This window comes from Canis aureus, chromosome X, assembly GCF_053574225.1.
Source record: "Canis aureus isolate CA01 chromosome X, VMU_Caureus_v.1.0, whole genome shotgun sequence".
NCBI lineage: Eukaryota > Metazoa > Chordata > Mammalia > Carnivora > Canidae > Canis > Canis aureus.
The window spans coordinates 68,025,562-68,036,594 of NC_135649.1; the positions used below are offsets into that span (position 1 = coordinate 68,025,562).

General features: G+C 43.6%; 1 protein-coding gene across 11 annotated transcripts in view; it reads right to left on the minus strand.

The window, feature by feature from the left end:
* Nucleotides 1-9,483: 9,483 nt before the first annotated feature.
* Nucleotides 9,484-11,033, minus strand: part of NHSL2 (NHS like 2) — a 254,608-nt gene continuing 253,058 nt past the window's right edge. For 10 of the 11 annotated variants that reach the window (XR_013375215.1, XM_077890220.1, XM_077890219.1 and 7 more), the window contains one exon: nucleotides 9,484-11,033. This exon is cut by the window's right edge. The gene's annotated coding sequence lies outside the window, so the exon portion shown is untranslated. The other variant, XR_013375216.1, reaches the window with a different exon arrangement.

Here is an 11,033-nt window from a genome sequence, read left to right on the forward strand (position 1 = left end):
AAAATAAATAAAAATCTTAAATAAAACAGAATAGAATCCAAACTTCTCGCACAGTCACCGTGCTTCACTTCCTATCCCCCAGCCGTGCTATGGCTCTTCCTATTTCTTGAAAACAGCAAACTCTCCCTCTTTGGGGTCTTTGAATATGCTGTTTCCCTGCCTGGAAGGCTCTCCCTTCAGGCGAATTGAGGTCTCAGTTCAAAAGTCACCTCCTAGGAACCTTTCTGTGATCAGTCAACCCATTTGACCTAACTCCCAGTTCCTATCTATTAGGAATTCTAATAGAATGTCACCATATTAATTCTGCTGCAATCGGGGTAATTTGGGGGCATTTATTTGCATTTAGCCTCTGCTGACTGGAATATATGAAGGCAGGGATCTTGTCTCTCTGGTTCATTGCTGTATCCTCAACACTGAAGTGTCTGACACATCCAGTAAATACTTGTTGAATGACTGAAAGTGTACTCTAAGAAGTCCAGGGGTAAAGAAACCTTTTAAATCTGGTATTAAAAAAAAATTAGTAATACCCTACATGTTTGGGGGAAAATATTTCAGGAAATGCTGATAAAGGTATTTTTTTCATATTGCAGAGTAATGTAATGAACATAACAGAAGTTTATTATTCAGGCAGATGTGTGCTCAAATCTTGGTTCTGCCACTCACAACTGTGTGATCTTTGGTGAGTTAACTTCTCTGAGTTTCAGTTTGGGGGCATCTCACTGTTTAAATGGAAGTAACAGTAAAAGACTTTGGAGGTGGTTGCATTTAACTAGATAAAGTAACATACTTACTTATTATAGTATATGTCAAAAAGTAACACTCAATGAATGTTAGTTTTCTTCCTTCCCCCATTATCATATGATAATGGCACTTAAAGTTGCTATTCAATGGTTTACTTGTTGAGGTATACTTGAGTCATTTCCAGATTCATTCATCTAGCCTTTTCCATCCTTTGTATAATTTTCCTAGTGTAGATTTCCAGAAGTAGGATTACGGAGTAAAATGGTATGATTATGTAGTTTCCTGATGCATGTTGCCAGATTTTATTTTAAAGGAATGATATTTATTCATAGTGTGAACAGCCAGTAACCATGCATCCATTTGGTACTCTTTAAGCCTGACATATTGTAATTTCTCCCGCCTCCCCTCAATTTTAGCTACTATAATAGGCAAAAAATGGCCATTCAGTTTTAAAAATTTTGTACGTCTTTGCTCATTAAGAAAGCGTAGACATTTTCCCATATGTTTGCCTTCTAATAGTATTTATTCTCATCTGTTTGTGCCTTCGTTCATTTTTCTCTTGTGCAAGCATACTCCTGTCACGGCTATAAGGACATGGCTAGTGTCACTCACCCCTGCTCTCATGTGTTCTGCAGAGCAGGGGTGGATGAGAGTTGGTGCTGTTGTTCACTCCCTTTGGAAATTTGGGAGTTCCTCCTCTCTTGGGTTGCTGCCTTCTGTCTTTTTTCCTAGATTCCTTTCCTTTCGGCCCTTCCCGTAAATTTGGTGTAACCCTCAATTGTATCCTGGGTCTTTAAAAAATGTTCTTATTATAAAATATATAACACACGTACATGAAGAAAAGTGCTTAAAACAAATGTGCAGTTTGTACACTTGTAAAAATAGCTACAAGGGCGCACAAGTGTGACCACCACCCAGGTCCAAAAATAGAACTTCACCCATACTCAAGAATCCTCCCCTGTGTCTTCACCAGTTATAATTGACCCTTCCACTTCCAAGGAGCCACTCTCTTAACATTGAGGATGACAATCTCCTTGCTTTTCTTTATAGTTTTATCATCTACCTGTGGATACCTAAGTAAGGATTTAGGGTTTTTTTAAAGATTTTATTTATTTATTCATGAGAGACACAGAGACAGAGAGAGGCAGAGACACAGGCAGAGGGAGAAGCAGGCTCCATGCACCGGGAGCCTGACGTGGACTCAATCCCGGGTCTCCAGGATCACACCCTGGGCTGAAGGCGGCGCTAAACCGCTGAGCCACCCAGGGAAGCCCAAGGATTTAGTTTTGATGGCTTTTGCACTTTATGTAAATGGAACCATCCTGTATGTGTTCCTATGCATCTTGTTTCTTTTGCTCAACTTTTTATTTCTGTTGTCCATACATGTTGTTGCATGTGCTGTAGTTTAGTTGCTTTTGCTGTATAGAATCCCACAGTTTGGGGTGCCTGGGTGCCTCCATCAGTTGAGCGTCAGATTCTTGATTTGGCTTAGGTCATGACACACCCAGATCTCATACCTCAGGGTCATGAAATTGAGCTCCCCACTAGGTGTGAAGCCTGCTTAAGATTATTCCCCTTGGGATCCCTGGGTGGTACAGCGGTTTGGTGCCTGCCTTTGGCCCAGGGCGCGATCCTGGAGACCCGGGATCAAATCCCACGTTGGGCTCCCGGTGCATGGAGCCTGCTTCTCCCTCTGCCTGTGTCTCTGCCTCTCTCGCTCTCTCTCTGTGACTATCATTAAAAAAAAAAAAAAAAAGATTATCTCCCTCTCCCTCTGGACACACCCTCCCCCCCGGTTGTATGCACATACCTTCTCTCTTTCTCTCAAAAAATAAAAATAAAAGATAAAAAGAATCCCACAGTTTGCTTGTTCTCCTATTGATGGACTGTTCAGTTGTTTCCAGTTTGGGCTGTTATGTGCAATGTGCTATGAATCTTCTCTAACTCTTTCAGGAAAGATGTACACATTTCTCTAGGTTATATAGCCAGGAGTAGAATTTCTGGGTCCTTGGGAATGTGTATCTTCAACTTTAATAGATAAACACAAACTGTTTGCCAAAGTGGCTGAACCAATTTAGATGCCCACCAGCAGCGTATCAGAGTTTCTGTTCTTTCATGTCTCTCTCAACACTAGTTGCTGCCAGACTTAAAAATATTTTTCCAGTCTGGTGGATGTGAAATGGTATGTCATTATGTGTGTGTGTGTTACAGCTTTATTAAGGTATCATTGATGTACAATAAACTGCACACATTTAGATTGACAATTTGATGAGTAAACATCTTTGAAGCCAGGAATTGAGATAATGAACATATTCATCACACCCAAAAGTTTCCCCCTGCCCCTTTCTAATCCATCCTCCCTCATTCCTCATGTCTCTGCCAATAGATGAGCCTAAGCATCTTTCTATGCTTATTGGATATTTGAATTCTTTGATCATGAGCCCATGTAAGTCTCTTGCCCATTTTTTATTGAGTTCCCTGCCTTTTTATCACTAATTTGTAGTTCTTTGTGTATACTGAACACTAGTTTTTTGCGGGTTGTATGTGTTGCAAATATCTTTTCTTTTTCTGTGACTTGCCTTTTCACTCTCTAAATGGTTTCCTAGCTTTAAAGGAGCTGAATTTTCTCACTCTTCCTTTATAGTTAGTGGCATTGTGTCTTGTTTAAGAAATCCTTTTCTACTCTGAGGTCATGAGAATGTTCTCTTATATTATCTTCCAAAAGCCTTATAGTTTTGTTGTTCATATTTAGGTTTTTATCTGCCTGAAACTGATTTCTTAGTACGGTATGAGGCTTCTTTTTTATCATGTGAAATAAATGCAATAGGATGATAGGATCCTCAACACTTATTGAGCCTCTATGGCAACAAACCAAACAAGGAATAAAGGGATACAAGAGAAATTTATGTGGTAGAGTCCGCAAAGCTTATTGGATACTGGGGAAGGAGTCATCCAGGGAGATGCCCAGGCCTCTGTGCAAATGAATGGATGGTGATACGATTCATTGAGGTAGGAAACAGGGGGAGGAACAGTAGATGTGGATGACACCACCCAGGGAGAACTTGTAAAAGAAAGGGGGAGAAGGTGTGGGACCTAGGCCTGTGGACTCCAGTGCTTAAAGGGAGAGTGGAGGAAGAAGCAAAGGAAATCCTGAAGGAGCAGTCAGATGAGTGAGAGGGGAAACCAGAGGAGTGTGGCATTGAGGAGGTCGAAAGAAGAAGCCTTTGGGGAAGGAGGCAGTGGTCAACAGTATAAGTATAAGATAAAGACAGAAAGCATCATTGGATTTTTTTGACACAGAGATTGTTAGTGGTCCTCGGGACAGCAGACCCAGTGTAAGGATGGAGGCAGACACCAGATCACAGGGAGTTGTAAGTGAGAGGCAGGTGGTCAGTGCTGACAGTGTTAGTCTTTATGGTGTTAGTCTTAAAGAGAGGAGATGAGGCCCAGGAAGGTAGCTGGAAAGTGATGTGAGGTCCAGGAAGAGAGATTTTTCAGATGGAGAGATGTGGCTATGTTTCTGTTCTAAACAGAAGGAATCAGGAGGAAGAATCCCACCCAGGACGCCCTGTGGACCTCCACATTGCCTTGTTATTTCCAGAGAGACTGACCCCTTCCCCAAGAAGGCTGCACCATCTCAGCTGGTGGCTTGGCTTCCTATTTCACTGAGAAATTAGAAGCAGCCAGAAATTAACTCCCTCAGGCTCCTACATCCACAGAAGTCCATATACTTGTGTCTGTGCCCAAATACTCTGCCTTCTGTCCTGTTTCTTTCTTTTTTTTTTTAAGATTTTATTTATTTATTTGAGAGAGAGAGACAGAGATAGCGAGAAAGCATGAGTGTGGAGGAGACGGAGAAGCAGGCGCCCTGCTGAGCAGGGAGCCCGGCCAGGGGCCCAATCCCAAGACCCCAGGGCCATGACCTGAGTCGAAGGCAGATGCCCAACTGACTGAGCCACCCAGGTGTCCCTTCTGTCCTGTTTCTATGAAGGAAGTATTCTCACACTTATAAAAATTCTTCCAACTTTCTCCTATGTTCATGTTATTATTTACTCTCACCTTTTTTTAAAAAGATTTTATTATTTATTCATGAGACATACACAGAGAGAGGCAGAGACATAGGCAGAGGGAGAAGTCGGCTCCCCTTGAGGAGGCCGACGTCGGACTTGATCCCAGGACCCCTGGATCATGACCTGAGTGGAAAACAGACGCTCAACCTCCCGGGCAGCCCGGGTGGCTCAGCAGTTTAGCAATGCCTTCAGTCCAGGGTGTGATCCTGGAGACCCCGGGGTCGGGCTCCCTGCGTGGAACCTGCTTCTCCCTCTGCCTATCTCTCTCTCTCTCTCTCTCAATCTCTGTGTGTTTCTCATGAGTAAATAAATAAAATCTTATAAATAAAATAAATAAAAATCTCATTGGTTTGTTTACTAACATGTTGTCTGTTCCCTCATGCTGGAATGTATGCTTCTGAAAGTCAGAAACCTTGACTACTTTGCTTACCATTATAGTCTGAGCTCCTAGCATAGTGCCTATCATATAGTACGTGCTCAATTAGTATTTGTTTTTTTAAATTTCTTTTTATTGGAGTTCAATTTGCCAACATATAGCATAACACCCAGTGCTCATCCCGCCAAGTGCCCCCCTCAGTGCCCGTCACGCAGTCACCCCCACCCCCCTGCTCACCTCCCTTTCCACCACCCAAGGGGTGGTTCATTTCCCAGAGTTAGGAGTCTCTCATGTTCTGTCACCCCCACTGATATTTCCCACTCATTTTCTCTCCTTTCCCCTTTATTCCCCTTTACTATTTTTTATATTCCCCAAATGAATGAGACCATATAATGTTTGTCCTTCTCCGATTGACTTACTTCATTCAGCATAATACCCTCCAGTTCCATCCACGTCGAAGCAAATGGTGGGTATTTGTCATTTCTAATGGCTGAGTAATACTCCATTGTGTACATATACCACGTCTTCTTTATCCATTCATCTTTCTATGGATACCGAGGCTCCTTCTCAATTAGTATTTGTTGAATAAATGTTCATTGAAAAGGAGAAGTTGGGCAGAGAGAGGGGGTAAGGAAGCATGCACTTACAGATGGAATTGTGGGTTTTTTGGGACAGTAAGAGACTTCCTGTCTGATGGTTTCTCTGGGAAATCATCTGCCAGAGAAATAACAGGGAGGAGAGGCAAGTGGAAGGTTTTGAGTCTGAAGAGAGTGGAGGTTTGAGGTTTTGATAAATAGGAAAGAGAGCTGACTGTTGAACCAGAGAAGGAATTTTTTTGAGTAGAGCTGAAGATCCCCTTTCGGTAGGAGAACACCACTTTGCATGACTGCGTGTGGTCTCCAGCAGCCTGGATATAGGAACAGAGAATGTGGACAGTTGGATTGATCCAGGTGGGGTTGTGTCTGCCAGATGGGAGGAATGACACTGGAACAAAAGTAGTGGAGGATGTTTGCAAGAGAGTTGTCAAAATGCTAGACCTGAACAAACTGGTGAAGGAGTTAAGAAGAAGGGCTGAGAGATAAGGGAACAGTAGCCTGAGTTCCATGAGAGCAGGGATTGATTATATTTGTCCCATTCAAAGCTGTGTCCCCAGTACTTAATGGCTTCTTTGTGGTAGGTGCCTACTGAATGTTGAATGAATGACTGAATGAAGTTATTAGAGGTCTTAATGAAACTGGACAGTGTAATGGGATAGTTGAATGAGAAAGAGTTGGACAGATGCGAGTTTGTGGGACATTAAAGTTAAGATGTCAGAGATGCCTGGGTGGCTCAGTGGTTGAGCATCTGCCTTTGGCTCAGGTCATGATCTCAAGGTCCTGGGATCGACAGGCTCCTTGCTCAGCGGGGCGTCTGCTTCTCCCTCTCCCTCTGCCTTTGCCCGCTGTTCATTCTCTCTCTGTCTCAAATGAATAAATAAAATCTTTTTAAAAAATAAGAATTTGTGTTTAACTGGCATCATTTCTGGGAGCAACACCTGTGATGGACACAGAACCATGTCACCCAAGTCCTCCTTCAAGGGAAGACTTGCTGCCTCAGCTGCTGAGGGTGCTGTTGACAAAAATCTTTCTTTAGCTGTCAGCTCCCTCGGAGATTGCCTCAGCTAGAGAGAATCACTTCACCCAAGGTCAGGCCCTTGGTCAGGTGGCCCATAGCCAGTAACTGGATCAGGGGCAGGAAGGTCTATGTTTGGACCAGGGTGGGACAACTCTGATGGGTCAGTGTAAAGCCAGAGCTTGCCATCGAGTCAGACGAGGCTTTGTGGTACCTGCCTTGCAGCCTGTTTCTCTTTCTACCTAAACCTATTTCCTTTCCTTCTCTCCCACAGAGGGTAATCCTGAGGGCATTCTCTAATAAACATCCTGCTCCCCAAACTCCACCCCAGAGTGCTTTCTGGGGGGACCCAACCCATAACTACACTTTGATGCAAGGTTCATGGACTCAAACGCCTTCAGGGGCGGAGCAGGCAATATAATGAATGAAGCTGGTTGGGTTGAATATAATAACAAGGAGTGCTGGGGAACTAGGTAAATTGGAGAAATTGTGCCCCCCCCCTAAATTTTTAAAAATTAATAAATCGTGCCTGGGTGGCTCAGTTGATTGAGCATCTGACTCTTGGTTCCGGGTCAGGTCATGATCTCAGGGTTGTGGGATGGAGCCCCACATGGGGCTCTGTACCCCAGCAGGCAGTCTGCCAGAGATTTTCTCTCTCCCTCTGCCCCTCCTCCCACTCATGCACGTGCATGCATGCACTGTCTCTCAAAATAAAGAACTCTTTTTAAAAAATTGGAAAAGAACTTAGTGTACTTCAGACAGTGTGTGTGTGTGAGCTCAATTCAGCCTGCAGGCCTCCTGTTTATGACCTTGGTGTATTTTTTTTTCAAGATTTTATTTATTTATATTTTTAAAAAGATTTTATTTATCTATTCATGAGTGACACACACACACACACAGAGGCAGAGACATAGACAGAGGGAGAAGCAGGCTCCATGTAGGAAGCCCGATGTGGGACTCGATTCTAGGACTCCAGGATCACACCCTGAGCCGAAGGCAGATGCTCAACCGCTGAGCCACCCCGGTGTCCCTAGATTCTTTTTTTTTTTTTTTAAGGAGGCTTTCTTTTTTTGAATGTGGCCTGAACTCACAACCCTGAGATCAATACCTGAGCTGGGATCAAGAGTCAAATGCGCTTGGGATGCTTGGGTGGCTCAGTGGTTGAGTGTCTGCCTTTGGCTCAGGGTGTGATCCTGGGGCCCCAAGATCAAGTCCTGCATCGGGCTTCCCGTGGGGAGTTTGCTTCTCCCCCTGCCTGTGTCTCTGCCTCTCTCCGTGTCTCTCATGAATAGATAAATAAAATCTTTTTTTAAAAAAGAGTCAGATGTGCTTAACCAACTGAGGCACCCAGGCACCTCAAGGTTTTATTATTTTATTTTTTTTAAGATTTTATTTGAGAGAGAGAGAGAGCTATATCATGAGCAGGGGGAAGGGGTAGAGGGAGAAGCAGACTCCCCACTGAGCAGGGAGTCTAATGTGGGATTTGATCCCAGGACCCTGGGATCATGAACTGAGAAAGACAAATGCTCAACCACCTGAGCCATTCAGGGGCCCCATTACTTTATTTTTAAGTAATCTCTACACCAAGTGTGGGGCTCAAACTCACAAACCCAAGATGCAGAGTCGCACGCTCTACTGACGGAGCCAGCTGGGTGCCCCTATGACCTGTACTTTAAAGGTGTATTCTCTCTTTGGTTAATTAATATACCAGACCCTGCCTTTGACATGTCTTTTGTGAGTTTGGTCAGTGTGGGTTAATGCCTGGAAGCTTCCCCAATACGTAGTATGGTAACACAGGGAGGCTCTGACCCTGCCAGGGTGACCACTGGACTGTGAGCCACAGAGTTCAATTGAGATCCTGCTTGGCATGGGGTCTGCCTCAAGCCAGCCTTTCTCTGACCCTTCTCTTAAATCTTAACACCTGCTATTGTCTGAGAGTTGCCTTGGCCACTCTCCCTTCCCTTGTGGGTTTTCCAGGTTGTTTCCAGCTTTGCTTTGTCTTTTCGGACGAACAGCCTGTTATTGTCAGGGGACATGAGTGGATGTCTCCTTGGGGAGACAAGGATGTTGGCTGCAAGAGCCTCAGACTTACATGCCTGACAGAGACCAGAGAACAAAACTCCTTTTGGATGGGAGTTGACCCTTAAATGTAGCTGTCACTACCTGCATAGGGGGATCATACCCTTTTGGACATGATGGAAGTGATCTGGGCCATTTCCGGTCTGGTCTGTGTTTTTTTGCTCCCAGCCCAGACTCACTCTGGTCTGCCCTGTTGGATGGCTTCATTGAGCCAGAGAACAAAGAAGAGTGTGTGCCCTGAGCACAGTTACCACGGCAACCTCCTCCTCTCAGGAGCCTGGCAGCTGCTGCCCACTTCACCAGGGCCCCGCCTCATCTGCAGCTCCTTGTTGCTTCCATAAGCAGTTGTATTCAAATCCCAGAGATGAAGCCCTTGGATGTGAATTACCTGCCCGTGTAGCTTTGGTTCACCGCTCCATGGGCCAGGTTTCTGCAAGACCCTGTGTCCTGCATATTGGCTTTGGGCTCTCAGGGGTTTGTGAGAATCAAACCCCCTGTGTGTGGGTCCCACACTTGTGTGGTCAGTAATACATGCTCCTGAACTGGGCTCTGTGTCTGAATAAAGGCATCACTGCGACAATGAAAACCACAGGGTGAAACGGAAAATGATTTTTAACAGAAACAGTTTATTTTGAGAAGACACAAATAGCTCTAGCTATATAAAGAATACACTTCAATTGCTGGTAGCAAGCCAGTATGGAATGCTTAAAAGGAAAGAAAGAAGAAAGAAAGAAACAAAAGAGACAAGAAAAACTCTTTGTAATATCACCCCACAGAGGGCTTCCTTCCATTTTTTGTTAGGATTCTAAAAAGACTGGGATTATGATCTCTCCTAGTTTCTGCTGCTTCTTGAAATTTTATCCAGGGACACTTTTTCATCGCCGGGGGAATGGCCTTGTCCCTGTCTTCCAGTTTAGGATCTTGGTCTGTAAATGCCTAGCTCCCTTATTTTTCTTAAGCATGCTGTTGGCACTCAGTAAGCATTGCCCAGTGAGTGCTAATGTAACAAGAGTCTGTCTCCCAGTTACACGTAGTAGGACTAGTCAATCCTCCTTCCTCCTTTTGTTTTTGGCAAATGTGGTTCTTTTGCTGCCTTTGAGTCCAAGGCACAAGCCTGGTTCCCCTCCTGTCTGGAAATCTTAAACCAAAGTCAGAAAGAAACTGTTTCATAGATGCTTTCAAATAGGGAAATCCTCAAAGGTATACTCACACCTCTGACTTTTTCAAATTTAGTTTTACAAAAAAAAAAAAAAAAATCAGTAAGTGGGTAGATAGATCCCCGGGCTCAAATGACAAAAAGCAAGCTGAAAGGTCCTAAGAAGCAATTTGCTTAGATAGCAAAAACTGCCGCCTCAGAGGTATGTCGGAGCAACTGAGTTCTTATCAAATTAAAGTCCTAGCTCTCTGTATGCCAGCCTGTCCACAATAGTCACAAGGGAGTTTCCTCAAATGGCTTCCTGAGAGATGCCAGCACAAGCCAGTAGATCAAGCCAGGTGCCCCTATGACCTGTGCTTTAAAGGTGTATTAAAAAAATGAATGGATAAAGAAGATGCGGTCTATGTATACAATGGAATATTACTCAGCCATTAGAAATGACAAATACCCACCATTTGCTTCGATGTGGATGGAACTGGAGGGTATTATGCTGAGTGAAGTAAGTCAATCGGAGAAGGACAAACATTCTATGTTCTCATTCATTTGGGTAACATAAAAATTAGTGAAAGGGAATAAAGGGGAAAGGAGAAAAAAATAAGTGGGAAATATCAGAAAGGGAGACAGAACATGAAAGACTCCTAACTCTTGGAAATGAACTAGGGGTGGTGGAAGGGGAGGTGGGCGGGGGGTGGGGGTGACTGGGTGACGGGCACTGAGGGGGGCACTTGACAGGATAAGCACTGGGTGTTATTCTATATGTTGACAAATTGAACACTGATAAAAAATAAATTTATAAAAAAATAAATAAAAAAAGAAAAAAGATAATGTCAAATTTTGGATGATATAGTACTAGAGATAAACTTATTCTGGATACAATAGAAACTTAGAATAATAAAAGTAAGACTATTATGTGTTTAAGTTGGCTCCTATTACTTCTCTCTGTGAGGTTCCAATAAATACTTGACCTGAAAAAAAAATAAAAAAATAAAAATAAATTTTA